Here is a 19,727-nt window from a genome sequence, read left to right as displayed (position 1 = left end):
ATACTTAATAGAAATACTTATACTTAATCGTTGGGAAACCTCTCAGCTCACAGGATTCTCCTGGGTGCCATCTTGCACATCTTGGTTCTGAATGTCCTGACCCAGAAAACTTCCGTTCACTGCTCTCTCCTTACTTAGACTGACTCATACAGACCCTAACTAGTTATCCCAGAATCCTTTGTGCCTCCCAGAAAGTGGTTCACCCAACACCTCTTTCCAGAGAGTTCTCATAAAATCCATGATAAATAGTCTATGTGAAAATACAACACTTTTGCTTTAGTTGTCTGACCACCTGGAAAATATCCCATCTCTGTTGGAGCCTTTAATTCCAAATCCTTTGTAGTGCATTACTATGCAAATGACCTTACATTATAAAACCAGATAGCTTCCCTTAAACATACACACATCTTCTCAAAAGCATATGTTGATGCATTAAAGGTAACATCACATTTTGAAGGCACCCTTCATTTCTTACACCAGAATTCTTAAGGATAATAATGTTTTAGTTCAGATTCCTATGTTTTAACTTTTAAAGGTTAAGTGACACCAGTATCACATATCACACTGATACTGTCTTACTCATATATGGCACTTGGAACAGAGAACAAGAACTAGACAAGAAGGTTGCAAGAAGGTTGAAGTTGGAGAGTGCATCAACAGGCAGTGGCAGAGTTGTAGCTACCTAAAGAAACAGTTAGCTCTACTTACTGAGAGCTTCTTTTTCCTGCCAATCCCTGATGACGCTACAGGTAGAACCCCTCCTCCATACCTAAAAGCCCCTCCCAGAGAGCCCCAGTGAACAACAAGGACTACACAACAAACCGAAAAACAATGCAAAAAAAACTTTATTCACAGAAAGGGATAAAGGATAAAGGATCAACAATTTTTGCCATATTATAATTTAACCTTTTTAGGTAAATTATCTTTTTATTGAAACAGATTGACATCACGGTATAAAGCAAATACATAAAAAAGGAAATATAAAAGGGGTACATATACATCTCTAGACAAGAAAACATACAATTTGAAAATATCTCCAAGTAAATACAACAAGGTGTAGCAGTGTAGCAGTGTAAAGTATATAAACAGACAAATGCGGACAACATCTTGTGAAAGCCCCTGCCACCACACCTGGAAAGAGGAGAAGAAAAAAAATATATATATAATAAATATAATGGGGGGAGCAAAGGAGAGGGACAGGTTAGGAGACTAAATAGAGACAAGTAAGTGTTAGAATCAGAGCAGAAAGGTAAAACAGTGATGAGCAGAGATGGGGTGAAGTGAAGTGTAAGAGAGCAAAGAGAGAGGAAGGGGGAAAGGGAGGTAGTCCGCACACCTTGGGTGGAAGTGGACCTAGAGCCAGTGGGGTCTACCTATCACTATTCTAGGAGCTCTGCCAGAACCGTAGAGGATTGGAAGGCCATCCAGCATGCCCAAACCCCTGTATAAGCTTCCATCCTATGAGAGGACAAGTGGACTAGTTCTTCTATCACCCTGGTCTCCTCCACCGGGGATACCCAGTGACTGAAGGAAGGGGCCTACATGAAAAGCCATGTGGGCTATGCCAGGAACAATGGGATATCAGGAACTCCATGAAGAAGGAGGAGGGGCAGAGGAGACTGGAAGGAGATGAAGGAAGCAGCATGGCAGAAGCTAAGAGAGCTGCGAAAGTTTGCCAGAGAAAAAGTATTAAATAGAAAGTTGCTCTTCCATTTTGGGCTAGTTAAGTGTCAAGAAGCTAGGACTAGTTTAGTGCCTAGTATTGTAACTAAAAATTAGAGCTACTACTGAAAGAATCCTTTAAAGTCTTCTATATGATCCTGGTATCTAGAGCCATTTTGGAAACTGAGCACCAAAGGAGTCATTTGATATGCTGATACTCTCTGAAGTTAAGTACATATGTTATTACAATGGTATTAGAATATAATTGTTGACTGTCTGTAACTTTGTTATGGTAACCTTTTTCGATATATTGTTTTTACGGCTAGAGGTATTAATAAAGTATATCATTATATATTATCATAACATCTGTTGGTATTCGTCTTTACATAATTTAACTGTTTTCCTGAATCAAATTTATTGTTGTATTGTTAGATGTGTTTTGTCTAAATTGTGTATTTAAATATTAGCATAATTTTGCATAAAACAGGGGCCTCAGGATGTTTCCAGTATAAAGGAATTAGACAACGAGCAGCATTAAGAAGGTGACGTATAATAGAACGTTTCATAGATGTCAAAGATCTGAGTGAAGAAGGAGGCCAAAACTCGGGAGGGCGGGATGGTCTGTCCAGTCACCTCTTCTATACAGCGAAAAAACTCCTATCCAAAAAGGCTGGAGCCGACTACAGCTCCACCAGATATGTAAGTATGTGCCAGTTTCCTCGCCACACTTCCAACAGGTCGGATCACTCCCCGGAAAGATTCTTCTAACAGCCACAAGAGTCTTATACCACATGGATAATACCCTTGTAGACATTTTCCTGAATTTTCGAGGCAATGAAGCTGTCACGGCTAGCTATCGGATAACCGGACACATAGGGTGTAGGTGTGCAAGGGTTAATGATACCAGCCCTTTGGTCACTCACTTAACCCTTAAACGCACCACAAAAACCCACACCAGACTGGTAATACATTGCTACCACCAAGTTATGTGTTTAAGCGGACTGCAGCTTATGGACGCTTCGGTAACGCCTGATACCACACTGAACCGATTAAAAATGCATAAAATCTAATTTAAGTAACACAATTAAGTAACGTGGTTTATTCCAGCTTTCTCGGAAGACAGAGTTCGGTAAGAGCACAGAGACGGAAACTGGATTAATATATAGTTTAATCTGACGAATGTCACAGTGCTTATGTACAAAAATATGCGCAAAGGTGAAAACAATTTAGTATATAATACAGTTAGTAAAAATAAAACAAGGAGAAATACAGAAAAACCTAATTATACAAAACCAATTTAGGTCATCTGCGGGAACCTCAATGTACTTGTTGAATTTGAGGATTTTCAGTGATGTTCCAAATCCATAGAAAGTTTCAGGAGAGATTCTAAGAGAAGTTCTCAGAGAGGTTCTAGGAGAGGTTCACTGATTCTCCAAAAAACAGTCAACGGTATCCCCTGGTGAGATGTTCTGCCCCTCCAGTGTCACATAGAGATGTCCCAGGCCTAGCCCTTAGTATCTCACACACACCCATATACTCTTAACATACATCTGTTAAGATTGACAGATCTCATTGTGTCCTCAAGACGACTCAAACCCAGCGTAGAAGACCATCACCCTAAATTTCATACCATAGGGGAGGCACCACCAATGGTCACTGAGGCTGAACCTGAATGAATCTATGGCAGGGCTCTGGTATGTAAAAGGTGTTGGCCAGTCTGAGTGGCTTAAGACGGCAAGTTGTTGGTTAGGTTAACCCTTCCAATGCCAAACCCCTCTGTTAGCCCTAGACAGGCTCTGCATGACAGAAGCATTTGTGCGCTAGGGTGCAAACCTTCTCCGATTGATGATCAGAGAGAGACTCCCCGAGAGCTTCCTCCCAGGACCCCATAAATGATCAAGTTACAGAGGATGTGTCCATCAATAACATGCGCTATGTAGTAGAAATCCCACCTGGGGTATCGTCTCCTGTCTAGTAAGCTGCTCAAAAGCAGTTAGGCCCCTTGTTAAATGATGTTTACCAGGAAGAAAGGAAATGTAACGCAATCTGAGTGAAGCTAAAGCATAGTATGTCTTTCGAAAACAAGAGGAGCATCACGATCCCATACAACAGACAGGGATGACTCAGGGGACATGCTGAGCGATTCAAGGAACCCTCCCTCCACCCCTGGAAAGAAGTCCAAGTTGCCCGCAATGGGAGTCAACGGAGATGGAAAAGACGAAAGAACTCCTCCAATCCGTCACCACATCCCCAAAGTGGCATGCACAAAGGGGTTAGAGCAGAGCGAGGACTGGATACCCCCAGGGCAGAGCCACATGCAAGTAGGTAAGGGAAACGGCGTGGAGACCTGTTCCATCTCGATCCATTTCTTCCATTCTAGTACGCGTTGCAACTGTGTAGCGCTGTAATAGCCAAGAAAATCGGGCAAAGCAAGGCCTCCTTTGTCCTTTGGTCGGATGAGAACAGCGTAGCAAAACCTGGTACTTTTCCCCCTCCAAACAAATCGAGTTATTAAGGTGCAGAGCTCCGTAAAGAACGCCTTCAAGATGAAAATAGGTAAGGTCTGAAAAAGATATAACACCCTCGGGAGAATATTCATCTTAATCACATTAAACTTGCCGTGCCAAGAACCATGAGGAATAGCCCAGCGTTGCAGGTCACATCTTAATTGTTTCACTAGCCTGGGGAAATTTTCACGATAAATCGTGGTTAAATCTCTCGGGACCCAGACACCCAAATACTTTATGCTATCACGGCACCCCCTGTAGAGGAATGAACCCCTAACCGCCTGCGCATCGTTTGGGCAATCACAATCCTATCATGCCCAGGCATACACAGATTCCACCATGTAATGGCTAACTTAGCATGATAGGAGTGTGATTGTCTGGCCATGATAGGAATGTGATTACAGCCTCCCTATGCCATGCTATCCCCCCCCCCACACTTACACATCCATGCTATCACACACACACTCATTCACAAACATTCATTCACAAACATTCAGCATAAACTACATAACACCCATCACACACTTACTATTCCACTCTCACTGAATGTTTTCCTACCTTTTCTCTGTCCCTTTTCTTCCTCTTGGCTCTTCTTCTGTGTTCTGTCCTTCCAGTGCAGTGAGTGCAGAAGGCGGTGGGCGTGGCTTCAGTGTTGTGCGCCGGGATATGACAGCAAATCCCGACGCACAGCATCAGTTGCCGCGCACTTCGCAAGGGAGCAGGATCAGAGGTCTGCATTAACCGAGCCTGCTCCTCTAGAGACAGACATTACTGTCGATCGGAACAGGTCAGTCCGTGGATGCTGTAGTTATCCCCGACAGCCTGCAGGAAAGGTTCAAGTGAAAGGGCAAACAGGAGGGGAGATAAGGGACAGCCCTGTTGCGCACCATTTCGAATTGGAAAGGATTCTGTGAGAGCTCCGTTCAGTCGAACACGCGCAGAAGGGGACAAATATAAGGAGGTGATCCAGTGGAGCCAGAATTGACCAAAGCCCAAGGTCCGGAGGGTCTGGAATGTAAAGGGCACCTGCAAGTGTCTCCAAAAGACCCGATAATATCCAAGGGGGTACCCATCTGGACCCAGAGCTTTCCCAGTTACCATAGATTTCATGGCGGCCGACACTTCCTCAATTGTAATCTCACGCTCCAGATCTTCCAATTGGTCAGCAGAAAATTGGATGAGTGACCCACATCCGAATTCGCATTCTCCAGAAAGAAGTGTTCCAGCTGATTGGTAATTGCCTGGATCGTGTCAACAGTGTCGACAGTGTAAGATATACGTAAGGTTGGGTAGGAGGTGGAGCCCGGTAAGCAGGATAACAAACAGCAAATGTTCCACAGTAGAAGCTGATCCACTAAATGGAGCGTCGGTCAGAGTACGAGCCAAAATTCAGGGCAACAGGGAGACAGCAAGTCCATATAACAATAGCCAGGTTCGGTAAACAAGAGGTCAGGAAACACCGTTTAGTAGCCAAGGTCGGGATTGGAGAAGGCAGCAGAGTCACAGGAATAGCCAGGTTCGGTACACAGGATATCAGGAAATAGCATAAAGCAAACGAATAGGAGCGCAACTCGGCACAATAACTGAGCACTGAGCACAGCTCAGTGCTGAGTTTTAGACTTGCCGCTCGGAGGATGTCCCGTCCCTGGGCGTGACGTCCACCGAGCGTGCACACTGCTGCGTCCGTCCTGAGACGGATAAAGTGGGTAGGGGGCGCGCGCACATGCTTAGAAGCAATCTCGCTGCAGCCTGAGGAGGATGCAGGAGAAACTGCGCTGGATCCAGTACCCGCGTGCAGCAGGTACCCAGGTGAGTTACTCCGTTGGGGTCCGGTGCATGGACCCTGACAGTTCCCCCTCCCAACGAGAGGCCTCTGGGCCTCTAACGGGACCCGGTCGCTCAGGATGACATTTGTGAAGCGATGAGAGGAGCTCCAGAGCATGCACAGTGTTAGCGGGTTCCCAGGAATCTTCATCTGGTGAGTACCCCTTCCAGTGGATCAGATATTGTAGACGTTTGTAGTGGTATCGGGAATCTAGAATCTGCTCCACCTCGTATTCTGGAATGTTATCAACAAGCACAGCAGGAGGCGAGATAGGATGTCGGCCTGGAAAACGGGGTGGATAGACATGAAGTCGGGTAACTTCAACTCCACCGCTGAGGAGACGCACAATAGAAAATGGACCAACATATCTAGGACCTAATTTCTTCGTGGGACAGGTAAGTTTCATGTTTTTCGTCGAAAGCCAGACCTTGTCCCCTGGGCAGAAGGTAGGTGCAACGCTACGATGTCGGCAAAATATTTGTAGCGTTGTTGGGCCTTGGCCAAAGTGTCACGTAAGAGCAGATACGTCTGGGTGAGTCTCCAGAAGGATATAGAAATGTTGGAGAAGGGCTACTAAAATGGTTTGTGGATTGTAAGGTTTGTGGATTACCTTACCAGGACAAGTTAAAGGATCTTAACCTATATAGCCTGGAAAAAAGACGTGACAGTGGGGATATGATGGAAACATTTAAATACTTAAAGGGAATCAACAAGGTAAAGGAAGATAGCTTATTTAAAAGGAGAAATACTACCACAACAGGAGGACATAACCATAAACTAGAGGGGCAAAGGTTTAATGGTAACATCAGAAAATATTACTTTACGGAAAGGGTAGTGGACGCATGGAATAGCCTTCCAGCAGAAGTGGTAGATGTTAATACAATAAAGTCATTTAAGCAAGCATGGGATAGGCATAAGGCCAAGCTAGCTATTGGATTAGGGCAAGTACTAAAGGAAAGTACTGCTATTGAAAGTAACAGAGCTATTGAAAAAGAAGCCAAGTGCGCTTCGAAATGCGTTTAGCCTGCTATTCCCCCTGTGCATAATCTGCATCAATATCAACACTGCTCGCTGCTCACGGCACTTTGGACCGAGTAAGACTGACTTTTTAAATCAGCAATTTCTTTCAATCAAATTTTTTTTTTTTCTCCCTATTTGATACCCATTTTATCATAACGAGATACCCTTATAGATCTTATAGGAAAGTTATTTTATGCAATTTATTTTAGAGTCTAGCTGCAAGGGCCCTGCAGCTGACCCTATTTTTTGTATTTATTTTTTGTATTTGTTTTAATAAATGTATCTATGTTTCTAAACCACTACACATAGTTTTACTGATTGGATACTTTTAAGCATTCTATATCATCACACACACAACACCAGCTGTATTCTAACATACCATTCAGGGACCTTATTGGAGAACAGTAATAGTTTTTATACTCATTTGCTTTAGGTTGTAAAGGGTACACAACCTTATCTCAATACCAGTTCTCATTTGGTCCTACCCTCTATATTGTTGAGCTACCTATTGTGTTTACACTTGAGAGACGTGTTGTCGGTGCGCCTCTAAGGATGGAGAAAACACCAGGATGTCATCCACGTAGACGATGACGTAATGGTCGAGGATGTCGCAAAATATATCATTAATGAAATGTTGGAATGTGGCAGGAGCGTTACACAATCCAAATGGCATCACTAGATATTCAAAATGGCCATATCGACATCTAAACGCTGTTTTCCGCTCGTCCCCTTTACGGATTCTCAATAGATTGTACGCCCCCCGTAAGTCTATTTTAGTGAAAACCTTGGCTGTCTGGACATGTTCTAGTAATTCCGGTATGAGTGGTAGAGGGTATCTGTTTTTCACCGTTATATTATTTAATTCCCGATAATCAACACAGGGTCGTAGTCCCCTGTCTTTTTTATGGATGAAAAAGATACTTGCTCCAGCAGGTGAGGTCGAGGGTCGTATAAATCCCTTAGCGAGACTGTCATTAATGTATTCTTTTAGTGCTGTGAGTTCAGGTTCCGCCAAAGGATATATACGGCCAAATGGAATGGCAGCTCCAGGATACAGTTCTATGGGACAGTCATAAGAACGGTAAGGGGGGAGTCTCTCAGCCCCCTTTTTCTTAAATACATCTTTAAAATGTTTATAAGGTAAGGGTAATTCTTGGGGAGAAGTGGTGAGGTGGGTGAGGCAGATAGCCGTCTTCTTCAGACAGGTCTGATTACAATGTGAGGAAGTGAAACGAAAAACTCCTGTCTCCCAGTTAATAGAGGGATTGTGGGTTCTTAGCCACGGGAGGCCCAGGATGACAGGAGATATGGGAGAGGGTAAGACGTCAAAACAGATAGTCTTTGAATGTCCCTCTCCAATCTTGAGCAGCAAGGAATCATGGGACTGGTCTTCAGAGGGCTGCCATCGACGAGCTGGATAGAAATTGGGAGCTTCTTACGACGAGTCGGTATGGAGAGCGACTGTACAATATCATAGTCCAGGAAATTGCCACTAGCTCCAGAGTCGACCATAGCACGGAGGTTGACGGATCTTTTATTCCACCTTGGAAAAACCAACACGAGTTCTGCAGTCTTTGTATACGTGACCAGCACGACCACAATACAGACAAAGTCCCAAGGATCTGTGTCGTTCTTTTTCAGCAGGAGACAGCGGTCCTCGGATGATGCCTATCTGCATTGGTTCTTCAGGTGGGAGATGAGATCCTGTCGCAGAAGTTGAAGCAGGAGTCCAGGGATTACTGACAGATTGACGTTCTAATCTCCTCTCTCTTAGACGGTGGTCGATCTGGTGGCCAGCTTGATGAAATCTTATAACCCGACGAGGATAGAAGTGCGAGCTAGCTCATCCTTACCATCTCTGATAATCCCCAACGGAATTGATCGTGGAGGGCCGACTCATTCCAGGTAGACTCGAGGGCCAGCCGCCTGAATTCCGTGATATAATCTTCCACAGGCCTTCTCCCTTGTTTGAGGGATCTTAGGGTAGTAGTAGCTGAGGATGTTCTGTAAGGGTCATTGTAGAGCGTGTCGAGCACCTGACGGAAAGAAGACCAGAAGTCGAGGATAGAGCTTTGGCTGTGGAGAAGGTGGTGAGCCCACATTTGGGGTTCGTCTGACAGGAGGGAAATCACGGTGTGAACCTTGGTATAATCTGAAGTATAGGTCCTTGGTTTTAAATTAAACAGTATCTGATATGAAGTAATGAAGGTACGATATTTGGAGGGGTTGCCCAAAAATCTCTCCGGAAGGGGAACCTGTGGTTCCATGGAGGAGGCCCCCTCCAGAAGGGGAGCTGGAGGAGCTGCTGCTGGTTCAGCGGGAGCATTCTGATGTAACTGGATCAGATGCATTTGTTGTCTCAGCTGATTCTGACTCGCTTGGAGCTCTTGAAGGGACTGAGTCATAGCGGTCATCTGTTGAGTAAGTGTGGATATGGCGTCAGTTAATCCTGCGGCCTCCATAATGGCTCAGTTATTATGTAAGATATACGTAAGGTTGGGTAGGAGGTGGAGCCCGGTAAGCAGGATAACAAACAGCAAATGTTCCACAGTAGGAGCTGATCCACTAAATGGAGCGTCGGTCAGGGTACGAGCCAAAATTCAGGGCAACAGAGAGACAGCAAGTCCATATAACAATAGCCAGGTTCGGTACACAAGAGGTCAGGAAATAAAAAAGTATAAAGAACAGTACTCCACAGCTGTAGCCCACATTTATGAGAAAAACCAATTGTGGCCATCTGCAAAGTAATGCAGATTTATCCCCAAAAGCAACCCAGTCAACCTTCCCACCCACCACACAAAAAGAAAATGCTGTTATGCGCCCACAGCCCAAGATCCACCCACCTCCCTCCACGTCAACACCCAAATGCTGTAAACAGAGCCAGCCTTAAGTGTTCTGGCGCCCTGTGCGGACTACTCCTCTGGTGCCCCGTTCTCACTACCCCCCCTGCCCCTTCTCGCTACCCCCCTCCTCTGCCCCTTCTCACTACCCCCCCCCTGCCCCTTCTATCTACTCCCTCTCCCTACTTCTTATTATCCTCACTTACCTTGTTACCGGACTCCTGCGGTGGGAGCGGGAGGCATCCGTCTACCCGCTCTGCCGCGGTCCCAGCATTTCATGTTGAGCGCCGGAAAATGACATATGAGTTACGGAGAGTGAGGGGTGCCAAGCGATTGCTGAAAACTTCACCGATCGGCGCCCCTGCTCGGCACTGAAATTAAAGCATCGTTTTTTTTTTTTTTTTTAAACTTTATTTAACATAAAGGAGTCCCAGGCAGGCGCCCCTGCTGCTATGGCGCCCTGTGCGGCCGCACAGGTCGCACACCCCTAAAGCCGGCCCTGGCCCCTAAATTAACCCTAAAGACCCCATTCACCATAACTGCCCCTAAATTAACCCTAAAGACCCCATTAACCATAACTGCCCCTAAATTAACCCTAAAGACCCCATCAACCATACCAATTTATGACGGTAATTTATCTGGAGTACATGCAATTAATGCTTGTGTGGTATATAATTATTTTTGAGTTGTAATATAATTTAAGTTCTACATTTTGGATCTGCAATAAACATTTACAAAAATGTCCCTTTCTTCAGTTCCTAGCTGCCAGTTAATATTGAACTTCATTGGGGTTATCCCTTTATTGTAGCTGCATCAGGATAGGGATATCACAATATGATTATATTAATTTACTAAGTAAAAAAGTTTTACGCAGTTTACATACACATGGCTTTATTTGAATAACAATGTATATTTAGTGGGTATAGTTATATGTACGTTTAATATATGGACTAGGGAATCAGGGATAAGCTGCTGGGAGGAGCTGTGGTTCTTTTGCCTGCAGGCAGGAGGAGTCATAGACTCTAATGAAATGGGCGGGGCCAATCATCAGTATGACTTCAGGGAGGGACTGGGATAGAGCCCTGCGTGGGACTGCTTTTTAATCCCGCTCTCTCCCGCTGATTTTTTGTCCAATCCCGGCCGCTCACGCAATGTGTGTGTTCCGCTCATGCTACATATGTGGTCAATCACGCCCACATTCTTACCGGAACTGCAGATTACCTGCGCAGTCCTGCGATGCTGCCTTCGTGTTGCTCCCTCAGAGCGTCTCTTCTCTTGTTGCGCCGAGGAACATGGCGGAGTCACGGGACGTGACATGACATCACGTGACTCCACTGGGTTCCTGGGTGGCGCAAGAGAAGAGACACTGTGAGGGAGCAGCGCTAAAGCAGCTTTGCGGGACTACCGGGACCCGCAGGTACAGTGTGTGGCCGCCTGCACATCCCAGTGCAGTCCTCTAGACTGGGAAGTAATAACTCCTGTGAGTCACACCAAGTGATCCAAAGAATCGGACCATTTCCACGACTCAAAATGATCCGAATCACTTTGCTGATCCGAACTTCCCATCACTAATAGTGATCAAGTTAATTACACCAATCTTTACAAAATCAGCCACTACTTGCAAAATGCTATTTTCAGCAGCATACATCAGCCTACGGAAAATCTGAGCTCACTTATGACTAGTCGATTTAAACAATGGCGATCCGGTCCTAATTGAAGTAGCCTCCTTATACCCTGAGCTGGTTATGTTTGTGAGATATTTACACTATTATTTGAATCGTTCCTTAAATCATTTCTTTCTCGGAAATGATACCATTTATTGGCTAACTGAGAGTATAATCGGCAACTAAACTCTCAGTTAGCCAATAAATGGTATCATTTTAACTATACTTTTCTCAACGGCTCTCCAAAACACACTTACATCATATTTGCAACTGGTCTAAACCAGTTTGAAGAACGGCTCTTTATACGTTGTATAAATTTTACTGCAGATATCCCTGCGCTTTCATTGGAGAGAAGCCATTTTGTTTCAGCAAGTCACTGATACAAAACTATTGTTGTATTTTAGGAAGTATCACTAACCTAATACATAATTTCATTCGCAGATATTTAATATATTATCCAACGCTAAATAAAATATCACTAGATTCATTGTAAGCGTAAATAAACATCCATAAATGGGTTCTACTTTGTTTCGTGACCTGAACTGCAGCGGCATGATACATTAGTGATGTAAATTACATGCGTCACAATAGGAGGTTATAAGAACACCCTCCCCCTCAATACACACGTCACAATACAACGGATTTGTTGCTGAACGGACAACAGCACGGCTACTGAGGAAGGCGTAATGCTGGGCGCTTCTTCGCATCGACTCTCTTTAGTTTTATATTAGCGTGTTTCGTTCTCTGGTATTTTACAGGCTCCACAGGCACCATAAGATTTTGTAAGAAATCTGCTTATTTATGTTTGTCAGCGGTGTACACCAGGCTAATGTTATAAGGTACAAACAAATCAGTTTTTGCCGCCTTTTAGTATAGAGCACCTCGGTAACTGGGTGGCTACACCTTATGTGACCCCATAGTAAAACCGCGGCCTATACGAGCTGCATGAAGAAATTATTCTGTGCACGATAGTGGGTTGAGGGAGGGGATTCAGAGGAAGAGCGAGACGAAGTAGTAAGCTGTTTGTGCTGTATCCCGTTACCGTGTGACGTATGGTTTTCATGTGTAGTGTAGGTATGTGGTTTTAGAGTGTATATGTTACGCGTGTATAGTGTTGCGTGAGTGCTTTTATCAGGGGTGATGTTACTATTAGTGTAGCCTGGGAGAGGTGAACAGTGATGTGTGGGGCCTGCAAATGCCAAGGGCCGATTAGGGACGACCCTGCATAAAATAATTCACTTTTGCTTTGCCGTACTCAGTGTTTTGTTCGAAAACAATCTATGTGCAATATGCCGACCTCCCTTGCTCTATACAGCATCTATATATAGATATATACTTGCTTTAGAGTCAGTATAAATACAAGGCTACGCCTTGTTTCAACTAAACAAGATGTGGGCGGTACTATGTTCTCTGGTTTCCTGCTAGTGACGGACGTCGGCCGTATTAGAATTCTAGGCCCTTGTACTTATTAGCATGGTGTAGCCCACACGTTTCTTGGAATTTTATTTCATATATTTCTTATGGTCACCTTTGCATTTGATTTCAAACTAACAGTGTAACTGTTGCTTATTAATGCGCATGCTATGTGGTTTAAGCCTGTGGAGCCTTAAAATAGTAGATGGAGTATTTTTTGTTGAAAGGTGTGTTTTCAGACATTTGACTGGATGCCTCGTTGGATTCATATGGACAAAATGGACTTTTAATTGACTTCAGCATCCAACAACTGAAAGTGAAGGCCTGTGCCAGCTAAGAATCCGTCCAAAAACATAATACCTTGTAAAATTGTTGCATGTTTGTGGGGTGGAATATTTGTCTGAAAATATTTAGTTCACCATGTCGATGTCAGATTTCAGGATGTTACATTTTCTTTGTGAAGTTTTCAGCTCTCGTTGATGCGCTTCCCCCTCACATCCCGTTTTAACTATCAAACAAACTTTTAAGATTTTTATCTGTAATCACATAGCCATTTTCTTTACTTCTGTCAGCGGAAAGCATCTCATAGCGAAATCCTAACCAACTTGGAAGATTCTACATCCTCTGGATGGCCATATGCTGTCTCAGCCCTTTGGTAAGCATGCCGTGCACCCCAACTGCAAGGCTGCTGATCTTGCTACCAACCATCTCTCCTCTGTGTCTTTATAGAGAACTTTATTGGTAAGCATGTGTTCACAAATTATGCATATTGATTTTAAACCTCCAGAATCCCCCTTTGAGTGCTGTGCGAATAAACATAAAATACTAAGACTTTACTATCATGTTTTTTGCTGCCATAGAATACAAAGGGGTTTCCTCACAATCCCCACACAACTTCTATACATTGGACCCCTCTCTCTGATCCCATAAACTTTTTAGGCATCCATTTCTCGGATTATGGACAAATTAAATCTACATTAAAGAATTCAAGTCATTACAGCTATTAACAGTACTATCAATGGGGTTTTTAGCATTGTGTGAAATACAGATCTGCAGGTGGGAAGGCATTTTTAAGTGGACTGAGTAAGTCAGCATAGTTTAAAAAATAAGTAGAAAATGAACTTACATGCATTCAGTCATTTTTTCTAGTTAAGTTCAAAATGTATTTGCTACTGTAATGTTGTTCTATATTCCCAATATGTTGAATGTAACCTGTAAAATTGTAACATTTGTAACTTTTTCCTATGGAGTTATTTTTCAAAAGTAGGTGTTTTCTCTGGCTCATGGGCATATACTGTATGTATTTCCAAGTAAGAGCATTCTTTGGTATGTTTTTGCTAAACCTAACTGTAAATTATGTATTGTAAATGCATTTGTTTGAATTAAACTGTAAACAATGCCTGTTTCCATGTTTTATTGCAGTGTTTGGATATGCATATTTACTGGTGTATATCTTTTAGAAAAGCTTTGGAGTATCCTGAACAGAATTGTTCATAAGGTTTGCGAATAGTCCTGGCCCAGTGTTCCCATAGATGAGAAGTACACTATCTACCAGGCATGTAGGAATGGCTAATTGTGTGGGTCTTTGTTTTTCTGAAGAATCTTTGGTTTCATTTCCATGGGCAGGTTTCCTCAATGGAGGTGGTGAAACGACAGCACTAAAGTGGGCAGCGACACTGGCAGATAAGTCTGTGGAAAGGTTACACTGTTGCATGTATTACACTAGTCAAGTATATGATCTATACCTAGTTTTGACATGGGGCTTACACATCTTAATGGGTGTATTTTTAGTTTGAATTCAAGGAGTAATTCTTAGACAACCATTAACTTTGGAGAGAGGCCAGGCTACACAATCAATTGTGTGTAAATCTTATTTTCCTTGATTACAATTAGTGTTGCCGAAGATTGATACATGTCTGTCCTGTAAAACATTTTACACAATCCAGTACACAAACATTTTCAATATTCAAACGGGGCTGTGCATCAAAATGCAGGTGAATTGATATCTGGACTTGGGAAAATAGCACAAACAGAACAATATTGGCATAGAAAATCAATTACAGATTTCTTTTCCTTTTTTCTGGTCTCACCATGGCACAAATCCTGTTGAATGACTTGCAACAAGTAACCTCTTCTGCATATCAATGATTTCAAGTATGACATTATTCTGTATGGTTTCCTGGGTCATTAGGAAGGACATCAAAGGTATGCACCTAAATTACTGTTTACATGCATTTGTCAGACTTATGCACAACTGAGAGAGGGATTGAGTCTATTAGATTGCATGGTCTATGCTACAGAAGTGCTTGTTTCTGAATATTTCAACTTTAAATCTTTCGACATACTAAATTAAGATGACCTATTAGATGCAACCAGTTTGAGTGCAACTTCGAGGCTATAGGAAATCCATCACACAGTATCTCTATAATGTAGTGCATAATAGTCAGAAAATGCAGTGGATGCTGGAGGTCCTTTGGGACATTGTAGAAGCTGCAGTAGCATAATCATGATATATTATTTCATACCAACCTTGGTAAACTAAAAATCATTATGTGTAGAGGGCTGTTGTAATGTTTGCCAACTTACTATGAGGTTGTGGACAAATATGCTGTGTGAAGTAGAATTTTTGGAGAGCAGCTTCACATGCCATTTAGCCAAGGTGGTTTACTACCACCTTACAAGCACTTTCTCAATTGTCTTAAATGTTTACTAGTGGTACAAGCATTGTTATACCTCGAATACAAAAACATACAAATGGAGTTACCTGTGTTACCTGTAGTCTTCACCTCTCACACCCAAAACCACCTACGAACCCAGCGTTTGGAAGGAAAGGTTGGATGATACCATTCTATATGTGCGCGTACACTCCACTGTATCTATGCATTTACATTTATAAAATATTTACCCCGTTTTTAATATTAACCAGAGTTAAACTGAACTGCAAAACGGTGATAGGGCAGCTCATAAGCTATGAGCAGTTACCCATGGTAGAAACATCAAAATTAAGATGCTAATTTGGGAGAGACTTAAAATTGTAACCAGAATAAAAAAATTGACCCACTCACTTTGATTTTTCCTAGAGAATTAGCTGACCTGAAACATTGTGCCATTAATTTTAACAGTACCCAATGTGCAGTATGTGTGTGTATGTATACAAACCCTGTATGTGGAAAGACAAATATAAAATAAAAACCAAAAAGATTTAGAGGAACGGCAAAGAGGATTAAGAAAAAAAATTTGTTGAATCTTGCGATTTACATTGGTAGTGGTACATCACTAATTGCCTTGTTATGTATTGGTCTCATTTCATTTAAATGTTACATGGAATTGTGCACCCTAACACCTCGAAGTGGGAAAAGTTAGTTTGGTCTCTTGTTTGTGTGGGGATTGTTGATATGCTTCCTTTAACAGATGTGTTCAAGAGACATCTGTCCACAAGGCACAGGCAAAGCCATGAGTAAAAATTATATTAAACAACTACGGTTTATCCAACGTATTTGGATATGGGGGTATCACTTGTGAACATTTTAACCCATCAGGTACATAGAAGACAGCTTCAAGGCACAAAGCTTCTCAGTCGTAAGACATTTTGATTACGTATGTTCCACAATAAAGCCCATGTGATTTCGGATTAAAATAGGAAGACATTTAGAAGTTGTGTATGCGGAAGGAAAGGCCTGTGTGTCTATTGCTTTACTCGACAGATGTCGCAGCCTTGTCTTGTGGAAAAGTGCATCTTGGGCAACGGGGTTTTCAGCAGGTAAAGGTAAGCAAAATGAGCTCTCTTGAATAGTTTCAGGATCCACAAAGATCGAGAGAAGTAGCAAAGAAAGTGAAGAAAAAAGTTTGTACCATCTCCTCAATCGACATGTTTAGGAAGCTTTGTTTAGCAGTATTCGAAAAGAAGGTTCTTTGGGGAATTGAACAGATAGAGGAGACATGAATGGATATTGTTTCCGAGATGATGGCAAAAGCCAGTGTATCTTGTACTCAACACATGTGGCAGCAGTGTTCTGGGAGAGTTGTGTCCCATGCCCTTAATATTAGAGCGTTGTGAGGTAAGCATATTATACTGTTATGATCTCTTTCACAAGTCGCTTTATTTAATTTGGAGCAACAAAGTTGATGGTAGGCATCACACGCTACACAGTCTGGTTTTTGCTGTAATTCCTTTTGAAAATGCCTTCTCTCATTTCATCACAAAATGATGTGCACCCAAACATGTGTACCTAAAATTTCAAAAGGTCCATGAATTGTCAGTTGTGTCTCTTGTTTGTGCGGGGAATGTTCTTATGCCTTCTCTATCAGATCCCTTCAAGAGACAAAATATCGGACCTTTGCTGCCTAGGAAGACCTCGATAATAGGTGTTACCTTTGAACCTTGAGACCCGTGAATCATTTAGACGCAAAGGGTTTGGACAGAAAACACTGCTAATTTGAAATGTATATGGTGAGGGGAAGTTGTCTCTCTGCTTTGTGATTCACAGGTGGCAGACCATTATGACTCGAGTCAGTCTTTGAGAGGTGTGTTTTTTTCTTATTCCTTTCTTCCATTTCATGACTGTTGCAACAATGTATTTGGATATGGGGGTATCTCTTGTGAACATTTTAACCCATCAGGTACATAGAAGACGGCTTCAAGGCACAAAGCTTCTCAGTCGTAAGACATTTTGATTATGTATGTTTCACAATAAAGCCCATGTGATTTAGGATTAACGTAGGAAGACATTTAGAAGTTGTGTATGTGGAAGGAAAGGCCTGTGTGTCTATTGCTTTACTCGACAGATGTCGCAGCCTTGTCTTGTGGAAAAGTGAATCATGGGCAACAGGGTTTTCAGCAGGTGTAAGGTAAGCAAAATGATCTCGCTTGAATAGTTTCAGGATCCACACAGATCGAGAGGAGCAGCAAAGAACGTGAAGAAAAAAGTTTGTACCATCTTATGCCTTCTCTATCAGATCCCTTCAAGAGACAAAATATCGGACCTTTGCTGCCTAGGAAGACCTTGATAATAGGTGTTACTTTTGAACCTTGAGACCCGTGAATCATTGAGACGCAAAGGGTTTGGACAGAAAACACTGCTAATTTGAAATGTATAGGGTGAAGGGAAAGTTGTCTCTCTGCTTTGTGATTCACAGGTGGCAGAGCATTATGACCCGAGTCAGTCTTGGAGAGGTGTGTTTTTTTTTCTTATTCCTTTCATGACTGTTGCAACAATGTATTTGTATATGGTGGTATCTCCTGTGAACATTTTAACCCATCAGGTACATAGAAGACGGCTTCAAGACACAAAGCTTCTCAGTCGTAAGACTTTTTGATTATGTATGTTCTACAATAAAACCCATGTGATTTAGGATTAATGTAATAAGACATTTAGAAGTTGTGTATGTGGAAGGAAAGGCCTGTGTGTCTATTGCTTTACTCGACAGATGTCGCAGCCTTGTCTTGTGGAAAAGTGAATCTTGGGCAACAGGGTTTTCAGAAGGTGTAAGGTAAGCAAAATGATCTCGCTTGAATAGTTTCAGGATCCACGCAGATTGAGAGGAGCAGCAAAGAAAGTGAAGAAAAAAGTTTGTACCATCTTATGTAGGAAGACATTTGGAAGTTGTGTTTGCAGAAGGAAAGAAAGGCCTGTGTGTTTATTGCTTTACTCGACAGATGTCGCAGCCTTGTCTTGTGGAAAAGTGAATCTTGGGCAACAGGGTTTTCAGCAGGTGTAAGGTAAGCAAAATGAGCTCTCTTGAATAGTTTCAGGATCCACACAGATCGAGAGGAGCAGCAAAGAAAGTGAAGAAAAAAGTTTGTACCATCTCCTCAATCGTCATGTTTAGGAAGCTTTCTTTAGCAGTATTTGAAAAGAAGATTCTTTGGGGAATTGAACAGATAGAGGAGACATGAATGGATATTGTTTCTGAGATGATGGCAAAAGCCAGTGTATCTTGTACTCAACACATGTGGCAGCAGTGTTCTGGGAGAGATGTGTCCCATGCCCTTAATATTAGAACGTTGTGAGGTAAGCAGATTGTACTGTTATGATCTCTTTCACAAGTCACTTTATTTAATTTGGAGCAACAAAGTTGATGGTAGGCATCACACGCTACACAGTCTGGTTTTTGCTGTAATTCCTTTTGAAAATGCCTTCTCTCATTTCATCACAAAATGATGTGCACCCAATCATGTGTACCTAACGTTTCAAAAGGTACATGAATTGTCAGTTGTGTCTCTTGTTTGTGTGGGGAATGTTCTTATGCCTTCTCTATCAGATCCCTTCAAGAGACAAAATATCGGACCTTTTCTGCCTAGCAAGACCTCGATAATAGGTGTTACCTTTGAACCTTGAGACCCGTGAATCATTTAGACGCAAAAGGTTTGGACAGAAAACACTGCTAATTTGAAATGTATATGGTCAGGGGAAAGTTGTCTCTCTGCTTTGTGATTCACAGGTGGCAGACCATTATGACCCGAGTCAGTCTTTGAGAGGTGTGTTTTTTTTCTTATTGCTTTCATGACAGTTGCAACAATGTATTTGGATATGGGGGTATCTCTTGTGAACATTTTAACCCATCAGGTACATAGAAGACGGCTTCAAGGCACAAAGCTTCTCAGTTGTAAGACATTTTGATTATGTATGTTCCACAATAAAGCCCATGTGATTTAGGATTGAAATAGGAAGACATTTAGAAGTTGTGTATGTGGAAGGAAAGGCATGTGTGCCTATTGCTTTAGTCGACAGATGTCGCAGCCTTGTCTTGTGGAAAAGTGAATCTTGGGCAACAGGGTTTTCAGAAGGTGTAAGGT

At 42.5% G+C, this 19,727-nt stretch overlaps 1 long non-coding RNA gene across 2 annotated transcripts in view; it reads left to right on the top strand.

The window, feature by feature from the left end:
- Positions 1-19,727, top strand: part of LOC128467411 (uncharacterized) — a 129,274-nt gene that overhangs the window by 44,494 nt on the left and 65,053 nt on the right. For both annotated transcript variants that reach the window (XR_008345717.1, XR_008345716.1), the window contains exon 2: positions 17,456-18,106. This is a non-coding gene — a long non-coding RNA (uncharacterized LOC128467411). The remainder of the gene's footprint in view (positions 1-17,455; positions 18,107-19,727) is intronic.

The sequence above is a fragment of the Spea bombifrons genome, chromosome 10 (genome assembly GCF_027358695.1).
Source record: "Spea bombifrons isolate aSpeBom1 chromosome 10, aSpeBom1.2.pri, whole genome shotgun sequence".
Classification (NCBI taxonomy): Eukaryota; Metazoa; Chordata; class Amphibia; order Anura; family Pelobatidae; genus Spea; species Spea bombifrons.
The sequence above is the reverse complement of the archived record's forward strand: the minus strand, read 5'-3'. Positions and strand labels throughout refer to the sequence as shown.